Raw genomic sequence first — 25,586 nt, 5'->3', positions numbered from 1 at the left:
TGATCAGCACTTGATCTGATTTGTATTCCAAGATTGTCCAGTGTAAACTGGGTCTGGAAGGATGCAAACATGATTAGTTGATGGAGCCCAAGCCATAAATGTCATAGGTGAGAAAGGGCAGGTGCGTGGCCTGTGCTTGGGCGGCATCCTATAGAGCGTAAAGGCAGAGCACATTTAATTCTTTATGTAAATTATACTGTCTGTCAGGGTGTCAGATGGGTGAGAAAACAAAGATGTGAATTTATGGGATAAATGTGCGAAAAGAAAAGGATATGCCAGGTTCAAGAAAGATTTACTACAAAAATTTGTTACAGAGGAAATTCGTTCGGAAAATGCAGGCAAAACCAAATCTTGGTACTCTTGGCTTACAAGGCAATGAGAAAAAACATTTTTCTATTGCACAGTACTCATGACTGGTGAAAAAGTGTGCATACCAGGTGAAGTTTCTGTCATGGTATCATCAAGATAGTCAAGGAGGCCACAGGAAAGTTTTGAGGCATCTTCTGGAAAGATACTGTAAGGAAAACCCACATGGTTTCCTGATAATAAGGAAAAGTTGGTTCTTTCCTGAACCATCTATGCTTCTGGGTTAGTTGCAACAGTGGAAAGAGGCAATTTCTGATGTATTAGGGATGGTGTAATATTGTGTATTTATCTCCATGAAGATGATAATTCTCTCAGTGAGAAAATCTAGCACAGCTGGTTCTATGTGCAGGTTAAACAAGGAGTCACCAGGGCATGAATTTTAAGAATTCTTAGGAGTTCTCTATACCTGGATTCAGATTCCTACCATTGCGTGACTCCTAGGGGCTACTAACAATGCACTGAATCTACAAGGTGCTTTAAGTTTATCAAAGCACCTTCACATTGGGATCTCACCACACTGTAAGGCATAGAAAGTGAGGGATTTTAAATTTGTGTTTTATAGATGAGAATATTAAAACTCAAAAACATTGAGTCTTGCCCATGGTCATATAGCTAAGACTCAAATTCAGTCTTCTAATTCCTTTTTCCATTATGCTGCTGGACTTATAGGCAGGGCAAGGTAGCTAAGTAGGGAAGGATAACTCTAGGAGTACCTTTTAGATTTCCTCACTATGATGACTTGAATAGGTTTAGCAGCTTATATAGCTAGACACTTGCTGGGCAAAAGACATCTGACCTTGAAGGACAAAATTAAAAAGATGTATGTTTCATATGGAAGCAACTATTTGTTTTGGCCAAAAGAAGGAGGAGATCAGGCATGGGTGGGGAATTTCAAAAGGCACAAGGGGTCCAGGATTGTGTGAAATGGACAAAGAGAACGGATTAATTTAGAGAAAGGACTGTATTCAACAGATCACACCAAAGGCTTGTTGTCCATTACATCATTTAACCAAGAGTAATGTGAGGATTGCATTTTACTGTTTCTTATGGAAGTATCCATTTCAGCAAGCTAAGGAATTCCTGGGGGTGCAACTGAACTGTTGTTTCTTTATCCTCCTTGCTTCTCCTATAAATTGCTTTAATATGCACTGTGAGGGAAATTGGACCTCACTGGTAATTACGAGAAGTGGGTTCAAGCCACAGCCCCAGCAGCTCTGGGTCACAGCTCCTGGGTGAACTTCATCCTCTCTGGATTTGGCTCAACTATCTGGAAAGTGAGGGAGACTTCTTAAGTTCCTCCTAGCTCCAACGTTCTGTCAGCCTCGGTGCAACAAGACATAGACAGGAAATGGCACCCCTTGATCCCTCCTTTATCCAGCCTTTCAAAGTTATCTAGTCAGTACATGTGCCCCTACTGCGTCCATCCAGGGACACATGGACATGTGCAGAGAAAACCCTACTGTCTTGATGATCACAGTTCTGTTGGGAAGGTGCTCTGATCTTCATTTCTACTTCTTAAGAAGCTGGCCAATGCTGCTTCTGTCCCTTCCCTTTGGCATTCCAGTGATAATAACTGCCGTGATTATTATTCTTATATAATTATTTTATTCTTCAGATAGTCAGTGAAGCCCTGTAGGCTCCTTTCTGGAGTCTTCCCTTGGACCTCTTGAAGACTGTAACCTGGAATCAATAACAGGGGATATATCAGAGATTATTTCTCACTACAACTGCTCTGTGTATTGGTTTGCTCACAGTTCACATCTTATGTAAATGATACAGTTACATTTTATGAGTGGAAAATGAAGTGGGAATTTAATTAATGCACTGAGAATTGTACATAACTTTAGGTAACCCGTAGTTGTGTTTAATATGGGGAGGTTACCCCTTGCGCCTCCTTCAGTGGAAAAAATCTATTAACTGATAGTCCCATCCATGATTGTCTCAAAAGGTGAGGATTTCAGGCCAGGAAGGAGAGAAGAGCAATATGGGGAGGGGAGAGCCTTTTGACCCACCAGTGGGTCAGGCTGACCCTAAGCACTATGGTTCAATTAGAAGCATTGTGGCCAAGATACTGATAGGTCTTTATTTTTATAATCTCTAATATATTTTTCTGCCTAGGAGTGGGGGCATGGCTGAGTTGATAAAATTAGTAGCTTATGAATTTTATGTGAGTATATACAAAACTGTAATAATATGATTACATCTGTAACATAAATATTTATGAATACTATTAAAACTGTCTAAGACGCTGGGCTCACGTCCCCAAACGATCCTCATTATATTTATAGTAACCTACTTTTGGACATATGGTTAGATCAGGCAAGGAGATGGGTGAAAATAAATGGCTGGCCACCGTATTATGCCAAACTGCAGCCAGGGTGTGAAAACAAATAGTTCTTGATTTTTTTTTCTACATGGTCTAAGAATGTCACTACAAGCTAAATGAAAACTTTCCAGTGGACCCAAAGCATCTGATTTCTCACACACAGAATTGCATTATGTAAATGTGCTTAGCTCCACATAAAGGCAGGGGGAAAAGATTCATTGACTTTGGATTTTGCATGCTTTCAAGCAAATGTCTAAGTACACAGTACTCACTATTCTGGGCATTTAAACAGAACTGGGGAAGGGGGCATTGTACAGGGCTAGTCATTTGAGTTCACAGATACAACTCCTCTACCTTCAACTTCGTGACCACTCCATGACTCACAGCAGATCACAAACCTAACTTGGCTTTTGAAACTAAGTGATTCCTTGTCTTCAGCCTGTAAGTCTTTAAAATCTAATACATGTCTTGGTTTTATGGCCAGAAAATCCATAATGACATGTTGTTTGTTCCCTCTACTCTGTAGAAACACTTCAGGAGCTAATTCACAGTGTCATTTGCTAAGCAGCCATGTTATTGGAGAGCTGAGATTTACAGAGAAAAACAATTGCTTAATTGATACAGAGTCATGATGAGTGAGAGGATGGTAGGCAAATGAGGGGTGACACAGGCCTCTTCAGCCAAGCTGTGTGGTTCCAGAGTGCTGCAAATTCTTGCAGTGCAAGTGGCACTCCCAGTGTCTGGCACACAAGTAGCCGTGAGCAGTGTTAAGGAGAATACAGCCCACGGTACACAGATGTGAGAGGTTGTTGCGGCACTTTGACAGGCTAGCTGTGGCCATCTTGGGTGCTGGCCAGCGAGGGGTAGATCAGTTAACCCCAGAAATGCAATGAATACTCTTTTGGTCTAAACTGATCCAAGTCCATTTTGGTTCTCAGATCTCCATGTTCCTGTCTTCTACTTCCCAGACAAATTGAACCTGTTCTCTCTTTTACTATTATTATTGGACCAGGCTCCTTTCCCCACCAAGATGCCAACTAACTGGTCTGACAAAATTGCCCTTGCCAATGGTGTCATGGGGAAATCAAGAATTCTATCAAGCCAGTTTTCTGCTTCTCATGGCCTAGATGGCCCCATGAGATCTAGTTTCCTCCTCTTATGCTACTCTCTGCCTGGTTCTATGCCACAGGCATTCTGGCTTCTTTTGCTTCTGGAATGCTCCTCACCCTCTCTCGCCTTTGACTCTTGGCACATACTTTTCTTCTGCCTGGAGCACTTCTTTCTCCAATTAATTTTTTGTTTGTTAAACCAAACTTCACTGATTCTCGAATATCCAGTACTTTACCCAGGAAGTTATTCTTGACACCCTTTGCCTCTCAGCACCCATGCTTCAGGGTCTTCCTCTGTGCTTCTCTGTAGACTTTCTCCTTGATGACAACAATTACTTGTTCAATGGACTAAGTCTCTGGGGGATGAGCTTCCTGAGTGCTGAAGTCTTTTTTGTTTACCTCTGTATCCTCAGCACTTATCCCAGGACCTGGAACATAGTGGACTTGACACATAGTTGTTGAGTTTTAATTAATAAATGAAAGTTAATAATTAATAAGTGAGAGAAGAAATGCATGATTTGCTCCAGTGGGTACGTTGCCTTTCAAAATATAGTTTGAAAGGATGCCAGTTGTTCAGGTGTGGAGTCCCCACTGGGTTTAATGGTAACCGAGAATCTTTTTATTTTTTTAATAGTGACTATACTGTACCTACCTTGACAGGTTTCATCACCATTGGGACTTCTGGTATCACATCACGGTATCAATTTCAAATTACAATGCGACTCTGCCATCTACTGGTGATATGGGGTAGTACTGTGAAACCTATGACAAGACGTTTTCATTTTCTCCAGAATCTACTGGGTTGGAAAGCTAGGAGAGGCTTAGATTCCAACACACTCAACCATTTCATTTTACTAAAGGGGAAGCCATTTCCCATGGAGAGTATATGATCACCCAGGGCCATACAGCTACTCAGTGAAAGGGCCGGAACTCTAATCCAGGCTTCCTGACCAAGTCAGGCTTTTTTTGTTCTAGATGCTAACAGAAGTACATCTGGCCAACAATGCTGACTTTTTCCAAAAGAAAATAAAACAACTGAAACTTGTTCCACGTTACATGCCAGGAATCTCTTACTCCCTTGTTTAAAACTCCTCACATTCCAGAAAGCAGAGGATCTGATTTTCTGCTCTCTGTCCAAAGATTTCCTGGATCTGAAGACAGCTGTATGGGATCATGTGGGAAAGATTAGACTTACAAAACTTGGAATTTCACACCAAAAAGTTAGACAGAGATGTGGAGCAGGGTGTGTGTTGCATGCCATTGGCTTGCCTGCCATCAGCAAGACTTGGGAGGGATTAGAAACACTCCAGAAATTTGTGTTCCGAGAAGCCGTCATCTTTAATGGAAAAACTGACAAACCATAACTGAAAAAGCTAGGGACTGCCACCCTAATCAGAATAGACAGCATTGGTGTAAAACGTTCCAGAAAGCTCCCCTCTGTAAACCTGTCAGACTTGGCTACAGAAGCATTAGGTTTTGCAACATACACATATTTTTATTTTTTTAGCTACCCCATGGGACTGGATTTAGCCATAGTCATCTTTTTTATCGGTGTGGTTTGCATGAAAATATGCCTTTCAACATTCCTGGGATCAGTGCAGAGTCCAAACAAACCAAACCTCTCAGTACCTGCCAGCAGGAGTTTCATCTTTCCTAACAAGGCTCAGAACTGAGCACTTCAGGGACTGGGCTTCTGAAACAAAGGGAAAAAAAAAAAAGATGTGGCTGTCTGGAAGTTCTCACTGGGTACTTCAGAAAAACTTACCTGAAACTCTTTGGCTCTGAATGTACTTTAAAAAAAAATCTTCTTTACTCAAAACAGTGCCACCAGCTCATGAACATGTTCAGGCTTATCACTTTGTTCCATAAATTGAAAAAGTAACTACTTCACATTCCTGGGACAAACCAGGGGAGGAAAATAGTACAGGGTCCCAAAGAGTTAAGGATCATCTAGGGTACCATTTTGGTCCCTTCAGTGATGGGACAAAAAAAAATCTTCTTGATAAAAAGGAAAACACTAAGGGAAATGTCAGTATTCACTCCATCAGTCTTTTCTCATGATCATCTCTCCTCCAGTCTCAACCACTAGCGTGGTGAGTGATGCTTATCATTTCACCATCCCCAGATGTGATCAAGAATGACCTTAGTTTGCATCTGAATCTCTGTGCACCCTTTCCATCTTCACACAGTGCCCATGGCTGAGAGCACTATCCTGATGGCAGAATTTTAGAGCACTGCATTGAGGTCCTGGAGACTTTAGCTCCTCAGAGAAGAAAAGACTGAGAACATTCACCCAGAGTTTCAGTGTGGTGGTTGTATGAGGACAAGGAGATCCAAATAAGCATCCAAGACCGGGTGAATGTTCTTGTGACTTGACCATTACCACTCCTGACTTTTCCCTCTTGGGGATGAACTCAGAGTTCTTGGAATTCTGGGACTCTAAATTATGTTTGAATGTCCCCAATAGCCTAGAGTGACAATTTCCCCCTTGCAAGACCCATGAGGGATGGAACAGCATCCCCTCCTCTGTCCTTTCTCTGATCTACATTAAGGAGATGCAGGCAACTAGAGCCCCTGGTTCTCCCTTTCTAGCCCTCCCATCATCCCACACCTGCCAACATATTTCCTTGTATCTCCACCTACTCCAACTATCAGCTACATTTACTCCACGCTCATTTTCATCTCTTCCCTGACTCACACTGTTATTTCAGAGTCATCATTCAAGATCAAACAGTCCAAAATAGCCTTGCAGACTTGCCTTGAGGCACCAGGCTCAAAAAAAATTATTAACTGGACTTAATCCTCCTTCCTGGCCCTATAAATAGGGTATGATGGTAGTGTGATTTTCATGCTGAAAATAACATAAACACTACACTTTTGAGAATTTTTGTATCTACCCTTAAATTGTGCCTAACTTAGTTTAGGCCTAGTTTAAGTGATTTCAAAAGAAATTCATATGTTGAGTTCATTCATATGTAACAACCCAATAATGCTGTTTTCAAAACAAGAATAGTCAGCTTCTACTAATGTTTAACAGTGTGGGCTCTGGCCTCAGCTGCCTGGGTTCACATTTGACACCTCTGAGCTGGGAGACCCATGCAAGTTACTTAACCCCACTAAAACCCAGCTTCTTCATTTATAAAATGCAGATAATAACAGTACTTCCCTATCAGACTGTTAGGATTAAATGAGATAATGCACAAAATGTAGTTAGCATAGTATCATGTGCATTGTAAATTCTATTGTTTAAATATATAAGACCGTCATTTTATATGGCAGACATTTCAACATGCAGTATCGCATTTAATCATGATAACTCCGTAGTGTAGGTACAGTCGTCCCTCTGTATCCAGAGGGATAGTGCCAGGACCGCCGCAGATACCAAAATGCCTGGATGCTCGAGTCCTTTATACAAAGTGATGAAGTGGGCCCTCCACATCCCCACGCCTTGCATCCCAGGATTCAACCCACCCTGGATCAATCTGCGGTTGGTTGGCCCCGCGGATAGAGGGTTGACTGTTCTTTGTCCCCATTTTGTAGACTGCTCGCTCTCTCCTGGAGGTAAAACTTTTTGCACAGCTTTCTCAAGGAGTATTTGCTCAGCCACACATCCTAGAGTCTGAAGGGGCCTCCTCACTCCACAGTGACATTTGCGCACTACTGTTCTTTTACCCTCTTGTAAAAGCCCCTGCTCCACCAAGACTCCTGCTTTTGGCTTTACCATCTTCTACTGCTCTTTGTCACTATTATCTACCAAATCATGGTCTCTATCCCCAGATTCTAATGTCACCATCCCATGTGACTTCATTTATGTTAATACCCAGCATCCTGGCTGCTGGGTTCCTTGAACTCTTCATCTTCTGTCATCTTCACTCCACTCCCAACTTGGGTCATGTGTTTTTATTGCCACTCCATGGACCTTGTTACCACCCAGAACAATTCTGCCTTCAAAATCAACGACTCAGACATGTCACAACTCTTATCCTTCCAAGTGGTACACACTGTTATTTCTGTAAAACCAGCTCCTTGAATTCATTGGACCACCCTCACAATTTCTCACTTATCAGTGTACTCATTCCTCACTTCCTTCCCTGTTCTACTTATATTCAGTGTTCGTTTACTTCGACCACTCTCATCAATTTCCTCAATTCCCTTGCCCCACTATCCTTTTGTCAAACCTACTTGGCTTCTCAATGAATCCAAATATCGACCAAGGTTGCTGAGCATGGTTGCAGAAAAAGCATCAGGGCAGAGTCTTGTCATTATGTGTTCATTGTCAGCATCTTCAACAGGACGTGACACACTGCCCAGAAATTCAGTTGAGTTTTCACCAGTTCTCTCTTCTATTCTCTACAGTGAGGACTACATACTTTCTCCATTGTCCTTAATTCTTTAACTTCCTCACATCCCTCAGTACTCAAAACAGGTGGCATCAACTCCTACCTCACAGAGATGATAGAGACCCTCAGAGGAGACAATCTCCAACTTCCCACCATCACACTGACAGACCCATGCACTTATGCAGACTTTCTTCCACCTTGCCTCCTGTCACTATAGAAGAGAGGCCCTTCTTTCTAGTTAGGGTTTAACCCTGCACCATCCCCTGCCCTGCTTTATCAGGGAGGGACCTTGCTTTATAAATTATCTCCTCTCCTATCTTAAATTTTTTGCTTTATACTGAATCTTTCCCTCCAGCTTTTAACTGAATTCAAGACTTTTTAAAAATCACTTAACACTGAAAACAGCCCTGAAATGCATATTTGCCCTTCTCAGTTTCACAGACAAGAAATAGCAGGCTCATGGAGATTAATGAGGGAAAGATAGAAAAGCGTCCGAGCCCTGTATGCAGCGCCTTTCATCACGGTGCCTTGCTGTGTTCTATGGCAGCTGGTCCCACCTCGGCTCTCCTCTGTGGGCTGTGTAGATCTCTCTATTTCAGGTATCTTCGCTACAGGATTGGATTGATTTCTTGGCAAGCCAGTCTGCTGATCAATGCTCCAACATTATGACTTCCTCCCAGGCCCCAAATGATAAAGGGAAATAGTTGGGTAGACCTAATCTGTACTTTGGTTGCTCCATCAGTAAAGTGTAACTGGTAATGTATCTTCTTTCCACCTTCCAGCAGCGTTCTCCTTCTACTCCCTGCCTCCATTTCTCATCAGTAACGTAATAGAGATGGCATATCTCTCCCCCATGGAAGGTTTTCAATGGCTGAGGGGGCAGGTGCTACATAAACGCTCAATATATCCATCTTTTTTGGGATGCTGACTCCTTGCCTGAGCTGACAGAAAATTGTGATGTGGATGGGGCTGGGTGCATTTTCTTTAGAAGGGAAAAAATAGAGCAAGGAGGAGGAAAATTAGGTAAGCATCTGGAAAATTAGGAGAAAAGTAAGAATGTGGCCAAACAATTAAATCCACATCCACTGCTGCAGCTATTTGTGTCTGCCCGTTGTTAGTCTTAGACCCCAAGGAAACAAGGAGGCGTATAGAGTGCAGGATTTTATTAAAGGAAAGAGAACTAGAAGTGAAGAGGAAGTGAGGGGAGTGTGAGTCTTACAAGGGAGATAAAAAGAACAGATTAAAAAAAGAAACATAAGCCAACAAAGCTAATCTCTCCTTGTCAAAAATAGTAGGAGACTACCTGTCAGTGTTTGGTCCTTAAATTTTACCTTTCCAGTAAAGGTAGTAAAGCCTCTAAAATATAGGACTAAGCCAAAACAAAAACAAAAAACCCAAAGAAAACAAGAGACTTAAATGAAAAGTTATTTTCCTTTAAACAAAGGAGTAATTGGAAATCCTGAGAGAAAATTAAATTTGAAACTAAATTGATGTGAAGTCTAAAGCTTAAAAGTGTAGATAGTCTTGTCAAATCCTGGGTTTTCAGTTAAGTAGCTATGTGACATTGATCACGTTGCACTGAACCTATCTGAGTATCAGTTTTCTAGTTTATAAAATTATGGAGATTGACCAGATCCACTATTCTCAAACTTTGAGTTATGTTCCGTTAAGAATCACTTATTTTAATGAGTGCTGTTTCTGAGGAAGATTGACTGAGCATGGGAACAGTGTGGAAAGAGGACAAAAGTTTGAGAAATGCTGGACTGTCTCAAAGATTTCTTCTATAAAATACAGAACAAGATAATTTCAAGAACTGGTTTGGGACCAGTTTCATCTTTAGTAACTCATATAAGTCAGTTGGAAGGAATATATGTAGAATCTGTCATATCTTTTTTATGTGCATGTAACTGAAAATCAAATTTAAGAGAAGGATGGCACTATCTGGCAGAAAATAGGCTTGGCAGAATCTGTAGGAAGTCAAACTCCCTTTGATCTTGGTGTGTGTCTTCAGATATACAATGAAGAGGAAGCAGATTGCTTTTTAATTACTGGTACAGGGGTTAAGTTGCCTGGGGTCAGGGAGCACCATGGAGAACAATGAAAAGCAATCAGCCCTCAGCCATTCTCTTTGTCAATAAGCCACAAAGACCGGAGACCAGCTTCAGCCCCCAAATAGCAGAGCACTGGCAAGGGAATCAATTCAAACTGGAAAAGAGAAACCAGAACCTTGTTCAAAAACGTGGCAGACACACAGGGCCTTCCATCCATGATGTGGTCTTTGCTTACCTCATCAGAGTCATCCCTGCCTGTGGTAGGAGGAATGATGACCCACCCACCCCCACCCAAAGATGCCTACACTCTAATCCCCAGAACCTGTTACCTTGCATGGCAAAAGGGGTTTTGCAGATATGATTAAGGTTACAGACATTGAAATAAGTGTGTTATCCTGGATTATCCAGGTAAACCCATTCCAATGGCATGAATCATTAAAAAGTAGGGAAACCTTTCCTGGCTTTGGTCAGAGAAAGATGTGCACCAAAAGCAGGGTCACATGATGTTATGTTGCTGGCTTTGAAGATCAAAGAAGGAAGCCACAAGCCGAGGAATGTGGGTGGCCTCTAGAAGCTGGACAGCACAAGAAAATGGATTCTCCCTCACAGCCTCCACAAGGGAATGTGGGTGCTGTCATACTCACCAGACTAACCGACACCCCTAGTATTTTAATGATCCCCCTGATTCTTGGAATAACTAACCTAATTGTGCACTTGGGGCAATTTTCTGGTCTTCTACCCACTCTAGGGACATTCTTCATATTTGGGAAAGATTCCTGGCTGCGCAGCCACCAACTGCTTTGGGAATCTGTCTCCAAATAATCTCCTTCATACTTGTTGGCCAGTTTTTGACTTGATGAGGCTTGGTCACGCATCTTGAATGAGAAGGTAAATCCAAACCTTTTTTTAACATAGGTTGTAGGTACAGCATCAAAAATCAAAAGGGGAGGAGAAGGGTAAATTAGGAGTTTGGGATTAGCAGATACAAACTACTATATATAGGTAAACAACAAGGTCCTACTGTATAGCACAGGGAACTCTACTCAATACCTTGTAATAACCTATAATGGAAAAGAAGATAAAAAGGAGTATACATATGTGTATGTGTGTATAACCAAATTGCTATGCTGTAAACTAGAAATTAACACAACATTGAAAATCAACTACACTTCACTTAAAACAAATAATTTAAGAAACTGGCAGAGAGAGAAGGCACAGTATGGTGACCAATAAGACAGTTCCAGAAAAAGGAATTACTGCCTCTCTGTGCCTGAGGCTCAAGAAAGGTTACAGAGATGAAAATAAGGAGACAAAAAGAGAAAATGAGAGAGAAAAAGTAGTTTGACTAAATGTTTACATGGATCTTGGATCTTTTCTGCCATTAACATGTTTTACTGCAGATTCTTCATAACAGCCATTGCTTTTGGGCACTTCTCTGACACGTGGTGTATCATTAAGCCTCATCAATGTCCATCCCCAGTAAATAAGGGGCTGGGGTCGGGGTGGGCAGCAGACAGGACTAGTTCAGTCCTCTTTTCCCAGAATTCCCAGGAATCCCATGGAATTTAACAGGTGTTCCAAAATAAGGGGTTACATGAGCAGAAATAATTTAAGAAAAGAGAATGCTGGGTTAAATCAAAGAAAAATTAAGCAGATTTCTTTGCTGTAAGACTTACCTGAAACTTGACTATTCTAACATGCTCTATGACTCAAAGAGGACAGTTTGTGTTACAAAAACCATTTTATCAAAGGAACATCTATTAACATCTTGATGTTCAGTTTAGAAAACACTATCCTAAATATTCCCACAAAACACCCTAAGCTGAAATATAGTAGTCTGTCAATAAACACTTGACACAAACAGTGAATGAGAGCCAAAATTTCCAAAATGACCAACCAAAATCTTTTACTACATTTTGCTATTAGATGTGGGTGCAATCTAAATGTCCATCAACAAATGACTGGATAAAGACTGGTTCATGCATACAATGGAATATTACTCAGCCATAAAAAAGAATGAAATAATGCCACCTGCTGCAACATGGATGGATTATCATATTTTGTTTTGTTTTGGTTTGGTTTTTTTGGTGGGGAGAGGTATTTAGGTTTACTCATTGGTTTATTCTTAGAGGAGGTGCTGGGGGTTGAACTCAGGACCTCATGCATGCTAAGCATGTGCTCTACCATTGAGCCATACCCTCCCCCCTGAGATTATCATATTAAGTGAAGCAAGTCAGACAAAGACCAGTATCATATGATATCACTTATATGTGGAATCTGAAGAAAAAAGATATGAATTCTGTTTACAAACCAAAAACAGACTCACGGACATAGAAAAAAAACCATGGTTACCAAAGGGGAAAGGGCAGGGAGGGATAAATTAGGGGTTTGTTAAAAGACACACTTTACTGTTTATAAAATAGATAAACAACAAGGACCTACTGTATAGCACAAGGGACTATATTCAATTTCTTGTAATAACATATAATGGAAAAGAATCTGAAAAGAAAAAAATATATATGTATATATATATATCTGTAACTGGATCATTTTGCTGTACTCCTGAAACTGACATTGTAAATCAACCACACTTTAACAAAAAATTTTTTTAAAAAGGAAATGCAAATGGACTTCATGAATCTACTTTTCTCAGGTCAACAAACTTCTCAGGTTGAACAAAACATTTGCAGGCAGTTAAACTGACTACTTGGGTCCAGAGCTTAGTGCCAACTAGTCAAAATAGGCTAACCATTTCTAACACCAGTTACAAACAATATTCTTAACAGTTTCAGTTATTGTTTAATTCATCTTTGAGAGGAAGAGAAAATGACGTCAAACAGAAGGCATTTGAGGAGATACTGGTAAGAACCAGCAGCATCTAATTACAAAGTCTTGATATGTGACAAGTGGAATGCCATCCAAAACAACCTCAGACAAAAACACAACAAAAGTCTGGCCAAGGCCAATTAATCAAGGGTAAAATCACAGAGAGCATTCGAGGTCTTTGGCCCTACTTCCAGCCTTACTTCTGGGACTTTCAAACTATTTGAAACTAACCCCTTTCAATGACTATTGAACCTATTCCTATTTTCTGAAGACAAGAGATTCTTCAAGGCTTTGTCAAGCTCAGTCAAATAACAAAATTGATTAGGCAGCAGGCTTGATGTTTTCTTCTAACATTGAGTCAACTGCATTGACTGGTTGTTTTTGTTTCCTATCAATATAGACTAAGTGACATGAATAGACAATATTTTCTCCTCCCGGTATTTTCTCCAGGGTTTTCTTTGTTTCTTTATGAAAACAAAAATGTTTATGCTCTGTTCTTTCCCGGGTGGTCATGATGAAAAATATCATCCATATGAGGACTCCCCTGACTTCAGAAGTCCTTATTGTTCTTTGTGATTTTCTGCCACACGACTGGAAGCTTATATCGACAATATAACAGCTTAATTATATGCTACCTTCTTTTGTCCTCTAATGGTTATTGGTCTGGTCTCCCTAGTGCATCCGATTGTCCTGCTGTGACTTCAGGAGAAAGTGGCAGATGGGCTGCTCCAATTTTAGGGCCCTGATGTTGTCATGATAATGATCCATTCAGTAACAGGTCAATTTCAGCCCTGACCCTTATTGTGCCCACATTCATAGAAGCCTGGGCATAAAAATATCAAGAATCAGTGAGAACAAAACTAGAAGTCAAGTTGCAGGAACTGGGACATATAGGAGTGGAGACAGCTGGGATTCTGGATCAGTACCAGAGTGCATCTGTCACTGCTGGGGCAGCAGGATCACATATCTGGGACAGTGGCAGATACTAGCTGTCTTTCCTCTCACTACTTCCTGCATCTCTCCACCTTCATCCCACAGTCTTCCCTTTATTGCTCCCTACACTCCTGCCTCTTGCCAAGGTAATTTAAATGTTGCTTGTTTCACCTCAAACTGGCAAAGAGAAAACAGCGATGAAATCAACTATGGGAGTCCAGAGAGTCAAAGTGAAAGAAACAAGACAGGCAGTAGCTCACTGATTACCTTTTCTCACTGCCTTCTCCCTGCTTCAGGCACCTGTACTCATTACACCAAGCTGATTACACTGACCATAACTAACATACTCAAGATGACCCTTTTGCTCTCCTTGTTTCACTTCCTGGAATGTCAGGTCTTCCTTTTCTGTGTCTGGTAGGTTTTGCTACCTAACATTAGAGACCCAACTCAATTGTACATTCTCTGCAAAGATCTGTTCCTCCAGAACAAATAAACTGCATGTAATCAAAGCCCTATCCTAATACAACATTGTAAATCAACTATACTTCAGTGAAAAAACAAACAAAACCCTATCCTTATGCTTCTGCAGTGTATACTGTGCTAGCATTTAACAGAGTACTGGGCACTAGTAGAAGAGTTTGTGTAACAATCATGCTAATTTTCTTCAGCATTTAGTGGAATTTGCCTGTGAAACCATCTGGCTCTGGGATCTCCTTTTTTAGTTACAGGAGTATCCAGATTTTCTATTTCTCTTTATCAAAATATTTGTATATTTTATGCATATTGTGAAATTTATCAGCATATAGTTGCCATAATATTTAATTATTTTTGAATGTAGAATTTGTATTGGTGTCCCCTGTTCTGTTTCTAACATTGATAATTTCTGTTTTCTATTGATCAGTCTTGGTAGTGGCTTTACAATTTTATTAATCTTCCCAGAGAACCAATTTTTAACTTTCTTGCTTTTTCCCATTGTGTACTTGTTCATTATTTAACTGATTTCTAGTCTTTTCCTTCTTATTTACTTCTTTTCACTTTCTTTAAGTATTGTTTCTTCTTCTGTTTCTTCCTGAGATGTTTGCTCAAATGAGTGATTTTCAGCATGTCTTCTTTTCTAAGACAAACATTCAAGACTACATTTTTCTGCTTTGGTTACATCCTCACATCTTGATATGTTACACTTTGTCATAAAGTTAAAAACATTTTCTATTTTAGACTGTGATTTCAAATTTGGCCCATGGGTTTTTAGAAGTATATTACTTAATTTCCTAAATTAGGGACTTCTTTGTTTTGCTCTTTTTCTGTTTTTGATTTTTAGTTTAATTTCACTCTTGTCAGAGTACATAGTATTAATTTTTTTCTTTTTTTCCTTACATCATTACAGAATATTGGCTATATTCCCCATGTTGTACAATAACCCAATATCAAATTTTCATCCTTTTGAAATTGGTTAAGATTTCCTTAACGACTGAACATACGTCTGTTTTAGCAAATATCCCATTTGTGCTTGAAATGAATACTTTTTGTAGTTTTGTGGTGTACTATTCTATGTAGGTCAATTAATTCAAGTTCATTAATATGTTGTTGAGATTGTCTATATCCTTATTGGTCATTTCTCTTTCTCTTTTTCTTCCTTTCTTGCTTGCTTGCTTGCTTTCTTTCTTCCTTTTGATGCTTTCTTCCTTTTGATGCTTTCTTCCTTTTGATGCTTTCTTGCTTGCTTTTGTCTGCTTGTTCTATTTATCACAAAGACTATTGAGTTAAAAGTAGACAAGTCAGTGATCTTGGATTTGTCATTTTCTCATTTCTTTTTATTTTATTTTATTTTATTTTGTGTGTGTGTAATTTCTTATTGAGTTATAGTAGGTTTACAATGTTGTGTCAATTTCTGGTGCACAGCACAATGCTTCAGTCATACATGAATATACATATATTCATTTCAATATTCTTTTTCACTGTGAGCTACTACAAGATCTTGAATGTATTTCCCTGTGCTATACAGTATAAACTTGTTTATCTATTCTGTATATACTTGTCAGTAAAGAATATGGAATGCTTCACGAATTTGTGTGTCATCCTTGCGCAGGGGCCATGCTAATCTCTGTATTGTTCCAATTTTAGTATATGTGCTGCCAAAGCAAGTGCTTTTTTATTTTTTAGATTTTTTCTTTATATAATGTGTGCCTATCATCTTATGGTAAAATATCTCTTTATCTCTAGTAATGTGCTATTGCCTTAGAATTTACTCTGTCTTATATTGGAATAGTTATCTCAGCTTTCTTCTGGTTAGTGTTGCATGATATACTTTCTTTTTATTTTTACCTGTGCTTTATATTTAAATTTTGTACCATGTAAGAAGCATATATATGGATTTTGTTTTGTATATACACTCTAGCAATCTCTGTCTCTTAATCGAAGTATTTACCTCATTTATATTTAACGTAATTATTGATAAATTTGGGTTTAAATCTACTACATGATTATTTTCTATTCATTGCATCTATTTTTGTTTTTATCCTTTTTTTGTGCCTTTTTAAAAAAATCAAATGTCTTTAAAACTATTTTCCTATTTTCTTCTTTAAGAATGGTGTTAGTGGTTATCTTAGACATTTCAAGGTGCATTGTTAATTTATGAAAGTCTTCCTAACAGTAGTTATTTTACTGCTTCCCAGATACATCACTGCAACTCTCTTTATTGTTCCCCATAGCCATCTACGCAATTGTTCTCATGGATTATAGCACTCTATATATTTTAAACCATAGAAGATTTTGTAATTGTTTTTCTCAATCATCAATATTTATTTAGATTTCCTCACTCTCCCCACCCACAGTGATCTTCATTCCTTCTTGAATTATTTTATTTCCATATGAGGTCATATTTTTCTTTTTCTGCATAAAATAAAATTTTCATTTTAGTAGTTTTTTAGTGCAGGTCTTTTGGAAGCAAATTCTCTCATTTTTGTTTGTCTAAACCTGTCTCTATTTTACTTTATCTTAGAGGACATCTTTAGTATATTCAGAATTTGAAATTGACAATTATTTTTCCCAACACTTTAAATATAGCAATCAATTTACCGAATTCTGGCATTCAACATTTTTGTTGAAAAGACAACTGTCAATCTTATTGTTTTGAAGGAGGATGTCTATTTTATTGTTGTTACTTTAAAGATTTTTCCCTGAGTATTTTGTTTTTTATCAATTTGAATATTTTCTGTCTAGATGTGGTCTTCTTTGTGTTAATCCTGCTTGGGGTTTAGAGCACTTCTTGACTATGTAAGCGTAATGTTTTCTGACTTACAGAAAATTCCTTACTAATATTTTTTCAAATGAGTTGTTTCTGTTTCCTTCCATCTCTTCTCCTGGAACTCCTACTACACGTGGTAGTCATCTTAACCATCTACCATATATTTCTTAAATTCCTTCTGTATTTTCAATTCTTTTCTTATCTGTGTGTTTAGATTTGGATATTTTCTACTACCCTATATTTCAGTTTAATGACCTATTTTTACTCCATGTGTGATCTGCTGAATGCGTAGTAACTGATACCGTATTTTTAAGTTTTACAATTTCCATTTGACTGTTCTTTTTTATAGATAACCAGTTTTCTGGCAAAGCTATCTTTTAAAAAATCTTCTTGATCATATTAATCATAGTTACTTTAAATTTCCTGTATCATAGCTGAACCTGTTTCTATTATTTGCTTTTTATTTTGCGTTTTTAGTCTGTTCCTGATTCTTGGCATTCTTAGTAATTTTTCCTTGACTATTCAACATTTTGCGTGAACAATTTGTAGAATGTCTGGGTGAAGTGATCTTTCTCTTTGGAGGATTTAATTTTGTCTGACAGGCAGGTGAGTATGTGAATATCAACTTCAGTCAAGGCTGGGCTTAAAGCTTTGTTAGAACTAGTTTGTGGCATAATAAAGATGGCCTCAAATTCTTTTACACTTTTCCCACCCAGTTGAAGGGTTTAGGTCTTCTCTGACAACTGGATGGGCTCTGGAACTGCTTTGACCAATATAATATGGTAGAAGTGATGCTGTGCCATTTTGGACCAAGATCATAAAAGATTGCCAGCTCTACTTCCTGTCTCTTGAGATGTCCACTCTGGGAAAAACCTGTCACCATATAAGAAGTCCAACTACACTGAGATTTCCATGTGTGACGAAGCCCAAACTAGTCATGTGGAGAGGATTCCTGTAGAGATAAATGCTCAGCAACTCCCCACCTACTCCAGACTTCCCAACCCAGGCTCCAGACACGTGAGTGAAGAAGCTTTCAAATGAGTCCAGTATCAAACACTATCTGGCTGCATATGAAGGACACCAAACAAAAACCACCCAAATGAATCTGTCAACCTCTTGAACTGTGAGAGATAATAATAAGTCACTGTCTTCAGTCCCTAACTTCTGAGAAAGGTTGGAAAACAGTAAGAGATAAGGGGAACATTGTCTACTTCAGGACTGTCTTTATTGCTGTTGTTTAGCCCTAGCCCTCAGTGCATTCCCCTTCTGGAGTCTCAGCTAAAAGCATGAGAGTGTTTTCCAAGGCTTCTCTACCTTGTTGAGCCCTGAACCCCAACTTCTGTCTACCCAGTGTTAGATGACTGCCAAAATCTCTGCTCAGCTACTTAGCTTCCCAGTTGTTGCTGTCTACTGTTTTCTTCAGAGATATGGCTTACTTTATCTTACATGAGCACAGCTAGGATCTGAAGGATGTCTCAGGGAAAATTTCACACAGAATTTCAGGCTCATTTCTCCAAGATTCCCTTCTTTCCAGGACTCTGGGTCTTCAATTCCTTGCTATCTTGGCAGCCTCAAGCTCCAATATCTGTTTCCTCACCTAATGAGAATGTCAAAATTCCAGGCTGTGTCAACCTGCTAGGCTTCTATTCCTTGATCTATAAATTGGCAAATGACCCAGGGTAAGATGTGGAAGTAAATGTGGGCTCTCTTCAGCACCTCATTTCTCTCAGAGTTCTTGGCCCTTCGAGTGTTGGCTGACTTGGCTGCTCCCCAGTATCTTCAAACTATTGTTTTATCCAGCTTTTACAGTTTGTCTTGGCAGGAGAATTAGTTTGATACAAGTCATTCCATGATGCCAGAAACAGAAGTCCTAGTGATCAGGCAGCTTTCCTGACCCACTACTTATGACCATTAGATACTCAAATACTCTTAATAGTCTTGGATACTCTTTGATCCTTTCTTTAAATCTTGTATAGGCTGGACTTATGACTCTGCCTGCTTGCTTCTAAACACCCCCAACATATTCACAACTTTCAGAGCACAGAGACTCATGACCGGATGCTAGTTTGGGTGAACTTTCAGCCATGGTATGGTTGAAAGGAGAGACTTGCTTATCATATTTCACTTCTTTTGCTGATGTGTCCCATCCTGCCTTGCTAACCAGCATACCACACTGGTAAACTATTCTGAATCCAAATATCACATCTTTCACCCATTTTGTGCAGTGGGAAACTGCATTCCAAGAATTATTCTGAAAAATGTTAATCATCATCATCACTACCATCATCATTATCACCATCATCATCATCATCATCATCATCTACTCACTGAAAATATGTGGAGACTGCAGATAGCTTTTTCCAGAGGTGACTCAGAAGGAGATCTCCACTTGACCTCGTCTAACCAGGAAGGAACTAAGCCTGCTCTGGCAATGGAAACAGAATATTGCAACATACGATTTTTTTTTATTCTGGCCTTTTCAATTTTGGCAAACAGAAACATCCCCACCCTGTGACTTGTAGAAAGCAGAAGCCCAAAAGGCTAGGCTTCAGACTAGACCCAAATCCAAGAGTGGTTAAAAAGAAAAAAAAAGTTCTCTACAACTATTTTGCTTACCAAAAAAATAAAAAAGAAAGATATCCACAATGTTCTGTTTTAAGGGACTTTCAGTTGACACCTAGGACTTGATAAATTGATTTGCCTGTAATTTCAAATTTAAATAGTGTTTACCCACCACAATAATAAAAGAGTATTAAGTTATACTTTCTTCTTTAAAAGTATACATTTATTCAATAATGCAATTACCAGGTATCCAATTATCATAATTATGCTTAAGACTCATCATACAGAGTCTGTTACATAAAAAGGATGGTTTGGGAAATATTATAGGGATATTATATTTAAATTACTATGTTGTTCTCATCACTGAGAGATAGGAAAGGAGTAAGCAAAAAGAAATAGAGCAAATGAGGGAGAAGGAGAAAAGGATGATAGTTATGGGGAGAAAAGAAGTTGACGGGTTTAGACATAAGTCCACATCCACAACATTGTAAAATGACTATAACTCAATAAAAAAAATGTTTAAAATAAAAAACAAATTTTAAAGCTATCTCAGTCCTTTCTAGATTTTTTGCATATTAATTTCTCAATGTTAACCAATTATGTTTTTTCTTAGTAGATCAAAATCTGTTTTCCTATATTCTATAAATTGCTTCCCTGTTTCCATGTCCATCTTTACCCTAAGGCTATGTCTTTCTGATGCATGGGGTATTTTGTCTTTTGCTGGCTAGAGATGAGAAACATTTTTATTTTCCATTCTTCACATTTTGAAACCTGACCAGTCTTTTTTTAAGCACATCTTCTTTCTGTACCTTATCATTTTCATCCAACAGAAATTAACTGATACTTTCAACATTGTGCCTAGAGATCTTCTTAGCCAAATCGAAAAGGTCATTAGGCATATATCCCTTGCTCCAAGTTTGCTAATCATTTCATTACTATATAACATGGGTTACTGTTTTTCCAGCCTCTCCTAAAAATTTCCTCATCATTTTTTCCAGCCTGAGCTTACAGTTGCCCGTCATTTTTTGCTTCCACTCATCACTCAAATGCCACAAAACCAATGGCACATAATGAGGATGTTGTTATGGGCATCAATTTCTGTGTGCATTAGTAATTGCTGTGCAATATATCATCCCCAAACTTAGCTGCTTAAAACAGTAACCATTTGTTGTTTCTCATGTCTCCGGTAGACTAGGCAGTTTTGCTTATCTGGACCAGACTTGACAGTTATCTTCTGGGCTCCTTCATGTATCTATGATCTATTTATAGGGGGTTGGTTTAGCCCTCCTCCATGGGCTTCCTCCCCCTCTAACAGGCATCCCAGCCTGTTCTCATGGGAGAGGCAGAGCTCTAAGACACCAGAAGTCACAAGATCTCTGGAAGTTCAGGCTGAAATTCGCACGCTATCAGTCAAACCACTTTCTACTGGCTAGAGAAAGTCATAAAGCCAGCCTGTGCTCAAGGGTCAAAGGAAATAGATCCCACCTCCTGACAGGGCTGCAAAGGTACATGGCAAAGTACATGAATACAGAGAGAGGTGGACAAGTAGGGGCATTTTTTACAATCAATCTTCCATGAGCTATGTCAGAAGTCAGCACAGGGTGAGTGGGGAGCAATAAACCAAGAGCATTTTATGCAAGGAAGTCTTCAAAACAAGATAGTATCTGAGCTAAGTTTTATACCAGGGTTAGTCAAATGAATAAAAGGCAGAAAGCATACCAAGTACAGAAACTAACATGGGCAAAGACATTAGGCTAAGAGAAATCACACTAGGTTCTGGGAGCATGGGTACAGAGCATTTTCTTGATTTGGAATGCCCCCTCCCATCCAGTTTGTAATTAAAGAAATTACAAACCTTCCTCCAGGAAACCTTCCCTAATTCACCTTTTTTCGTCTATCAGTGTAGCTTCACGTTGCCTTAGTACAGGCATCAGAATGATTGGGTTTGAATCCTATTTCTTCCACCCACAATTTGAATAATCTCTCTGTAACTTAGTTTCCCGATCTGTAAAATAGTGATAACAACTTAATAGAACTGTCATAAGAATTAATTAAAATAATGCATATAAAGTGGGTAGAGCAATACCAGGTGCTTAGTAAGCTCTCTATAGCTATTGGTTTTTAACATTGTTGTTATTAATATTGTTAATATTATGGCAAAGAGCCAGTTTGCAATTCTGAATAGAACTTGTTTTGTATGTTACTTTGTGTGTGTTCCCTTCTCCCTTCCTGGACAGACAAGGCTCAAGACAGGGCGGAGGTTAAATGAACCTGGGATTGCCAGTGAATGCAGAATATGGGCCAAAGGCAGAGCCAGGAGCCCTCCTGTGGGGTGAATCAAGACTGGGATCAAAGTATTACCCATCAAGAGGCCTACTGGAGATGATTCACAGGAGGAAATGCTGCCTCTGAGGCAGAGCAAATGGGTTTGGGAGGGAAGATAGCAGGCAAGACCTGAAGAAATCCCCTCCTTTGTTATTGGGCAGTCTCAAGAACTTTTTATAAAGTGAAGCTTGACTGATTTAAGATGCTTTCTCAATTAAAATTAAATTCCTTTGAAGGGTGGGGGCAGAGGCCAGAGATTGAGTTCAATCCCTCAATGACCAGTTATTTAATCAATTGTTCCTACACAACTAGACCTCTATAAAACCTCCTAAATGACAAGGTCTGGAGAGTTTCCAAGACGATGAACTCATTGAAGTATTCAGAGGGTGGTGTGCCCCACCTGCATGGAGAAAGAGGCTTCTGCACTCAGGACCCTTTTGGTCCTCAACCTATGTACCTCTTTATCTGTCTGTTCACTTTTATCCTTTGTAATAAACTGCAGTAGTAAATACAGTAGTCCCCGCTATCCATGGGGTATAAGTTCCAAGATCCTCAATGGATGCTTGAAACAATGGGTAGTACTGAATCCTATAAATACTGTGGTTTTCCCAGCATCACTATTCTTGTGCTTTGGGGCCATTTTTAGGTAAAATTAGGGTTACTTAAACATAAGCACCATGACACTGCAAAAGTCAACCTGATAACCAAGACAGCTACTAAAGTGATGAGGGGATGGGTAATGTATACAGTGTGGATTCACTGGACAAAGGGACAATTCATGTCCTGGGCAGGACAGAGTGGGATGACACAGGAATTCACACCACTACTCAGAAGAGCATGCAATTTAAACTTATGAATTGTTTCTTTCTGGAATTTTCCATTTAATATTTTTGGACTGAGGTTGACTACAGGTAACTAAAACCATGGAAAGTGAAACTGTGGATAAGGGGAGACTACTGTATAGAATTTCCCTAAGTTCTGTGAATCATTCCAGTCAAGCTAGACAGAAGGGCAGGCTTGTGAGACTGAACCCTCAACCTGTGGGGTTTGTTGATAAATCCGGGAGTTAGTGTCAGAATTGAATTGAAATGTTGGATTCCAGTTTGTCTTAGAGAATTGGGAAATAAGAGCTATTCATTCATTCATTCATTCATTCATTTATTCTTCACTCATCCACTTACTTACTTATGATGCTCAACACTTTACTCAGGCTTTCAGTTGGGCTTTCCCACTCCAAAATTAGCCTTTGATGTGGCCAACCAAATGTGTAGTGTTAGAAAATCTCAAACTTTTATCTGGTAAAAAATTTACTTTATCACTTCTCTCCCCAAAGTATCTCCATGTCAAGTCCTAGTCACTTCACAGATTTCACAGACTTCCATTTTTCTCACCATAGACCCTTGCTCCCTTTCCTTACCTAATCAGAGCTTCTGAGATCAGTTTCTCATACCCAGCTCAGAGACTTCATGATGAATTTCCACAACTTTGCAGATTTGGAGCTGTAATCTATCTTCCCTCCCTTTTCTCCTTCAATTCTTGCAGAAAAGACTGAAACTATTGCTTTAATCCATTGACCTCAAACATGGACACAACTCCAGAAATAAACCAAATATAACAAAAAGACATTCCCAAAATAACCAGTCCTTAAGGCCTACAATCTTATTTAACATTTCATATTTTCTCAAGAGGTGAGTTAGTTAATATAAACAGGAAGATCCAGAATTCACCATCTGCCATTTAATTTATTTTTGGAAATACGAGATCTTTCATAAAACTGTTAGACCTTCTATGATGGATCAAGATTATTACAGCATTATAGATAAACTTCATATCCAATTATAAAAGAATGGTTACTTAAAACATAGTGCATAAATAAAGGTAGCATTATACAAACATTACATTTATATTTGTGAAAATATTTTAATAGCATTGGGAAATGCTTACACTCAAAGAATAGGGCAAAAAAGGCAGTATACAGAGAAGTATATAAAATATGATGTCAAAAAACATATACACACATAGAAAACTGGCTGGAAGCACATGCATCAAAATGTTAACAATATTATTTGTCTTTTGTAATTTTGTGTATTTTCCAAATTTTTCTGTGTTAACATCTGCTCACGTCCTAATGTGGGTTATTTTTTTTTAGGAACCACGAGGCAAATTGCAAATGCCAAGAAGTTAGCTTCAACAGTTCATAAATTTGCTCATTAAATTGCTCCCTATCAGAATAATAGAAAGCAGTCTGTTCTTTTCATAATGAGTTATTTCATTTTTCTCTAAGATGGGCACAATCTAAAATTTATCTCAATCAATTTCCTCAAATTAAACTGCAGCAAGACCTACTTTCCTCTGGCTTGTTACAAGTGTTATCTCTAATGAGAAATATAATTTTAACAAATGCAAAGGATGGGATGCCTGAGCCGTGGTGACCATGCAGCTTGCCTGAGCTCCCAAAAAACACAATAAGATTTTCCAGATTCACACTCCTATGCTCGGCATTGGAAGTCAACCAATAGGTCCATGCATGACAATGAGCCTCCCCCTCCCAGAAAAGGCACCAGAGAGCTTTTCAACACATTTAATTTTTCTTCTATTATCTGAGACCATAATACCATTCCCAGTTGTACTTAGCGAAAGCTAAATTGCAAATGAAGTAAAGAAAGAAAATGCACTTGATGGGGTAAGTATTTTGGGGGTGGATATAATGACAACATATCCCAAGATTCCTCACTAAAGAAATGGCTAAGATCCGAGGAAAAATCAAAAGGCAAAGGCAATACACAGTACAGTGGTGATAACCAAATTGATATCCCCTTTTCCCTTACTAGTTTCATAATTGTATATATATGGAAATAAATTTTTTACACTAACTTTCCAAACAGAATATTTTCATATTCAGTCAGGACCCTAGGATGAAAAGACTGAAAAAAATGTTCTTCCCTCTGATTCTGAATATAACTGAGTAGTCTAAAAGAAAATGAGATAGGAGGAAGGATGAAAACTGAAACAACTCCACTTCAGGGCCACAGGTTGAGGCTTCTATCCAGGGCTACAAGAGAGAGATCCTTGGCTACCCTGGGGTCTGCTGTCCTAGGGGCAGAATGCAATTACATTAGATGCTTTATACTTTGAAGAGCCTAGAATTTACCAAATGAAATGCATTTGTGGCCAGAATATGAATGACTATCACTTACGTGGCCCATAATAAGTCTCCAGTGAGTCATTTCACAAAAGTTGTCATTTACAAAAAATTTTTTTTAAAGCATCAGTGAAAGGGAGGCTCATTTTCAAGGCTAGATGTTCTCCTGTTATATTTTAGCAAACTCTCTTTTGCCTCACAATGTCTGCGTTGGTGAAGTTAAATATCTATGCTAGTTTTCAGTAACAGGACATGCATAAACACAAAATTCTCAGAGATGATCCTTACCAGGATTTTTAAGGGGTCTTCTACAGTCCCAGCTACATTAGAATCATGGGAAGGTACTTATTTAAAAATATAGA

At 38.9% G+C, this 25,586-nt stretch overlaps 1 long non-coding RNA gene and 1 pseudogene across 4 annotated transcripts in view; one reads left to right on the top strand and one right to left on the bottom strand.

Moving 5' to 3' along the window:
* The window catches only part of LOC105071308 (uncharacterized), a 378,482-nt gene that overhangs the window by 203,117 nt on the left and 149,779 nt on the right, over positions 1 to 25,586 (top strand). The window lies entirely within an intron of this gene.
* On the bottom strand, positions 15,993 to 16,092 carry LOC123617711 (U6 spliceosomal RNA; annotated as a pseudogene).

The sequence above is a fragment of the Camelus bactrianus genome, chromosome 11 (assembly GCF_048773025.1).
Source record: "Camelus bactrianus isolate YW-2024 breed Bactrian camel chromosome 11, ASM4877302v1, whole genome shotgun sequence".
NCBI classification, from domain to species: Eukaryota; Metazoa; Chordata; class Mammalia; order Artiodactyla; family Camelidae; genus Camelus; species Camelus bactrianus.
Note: the sequence above shows the minus strand (reverse complement) of the source record. Positions and strands in the feature narration are given on the sequence as shown.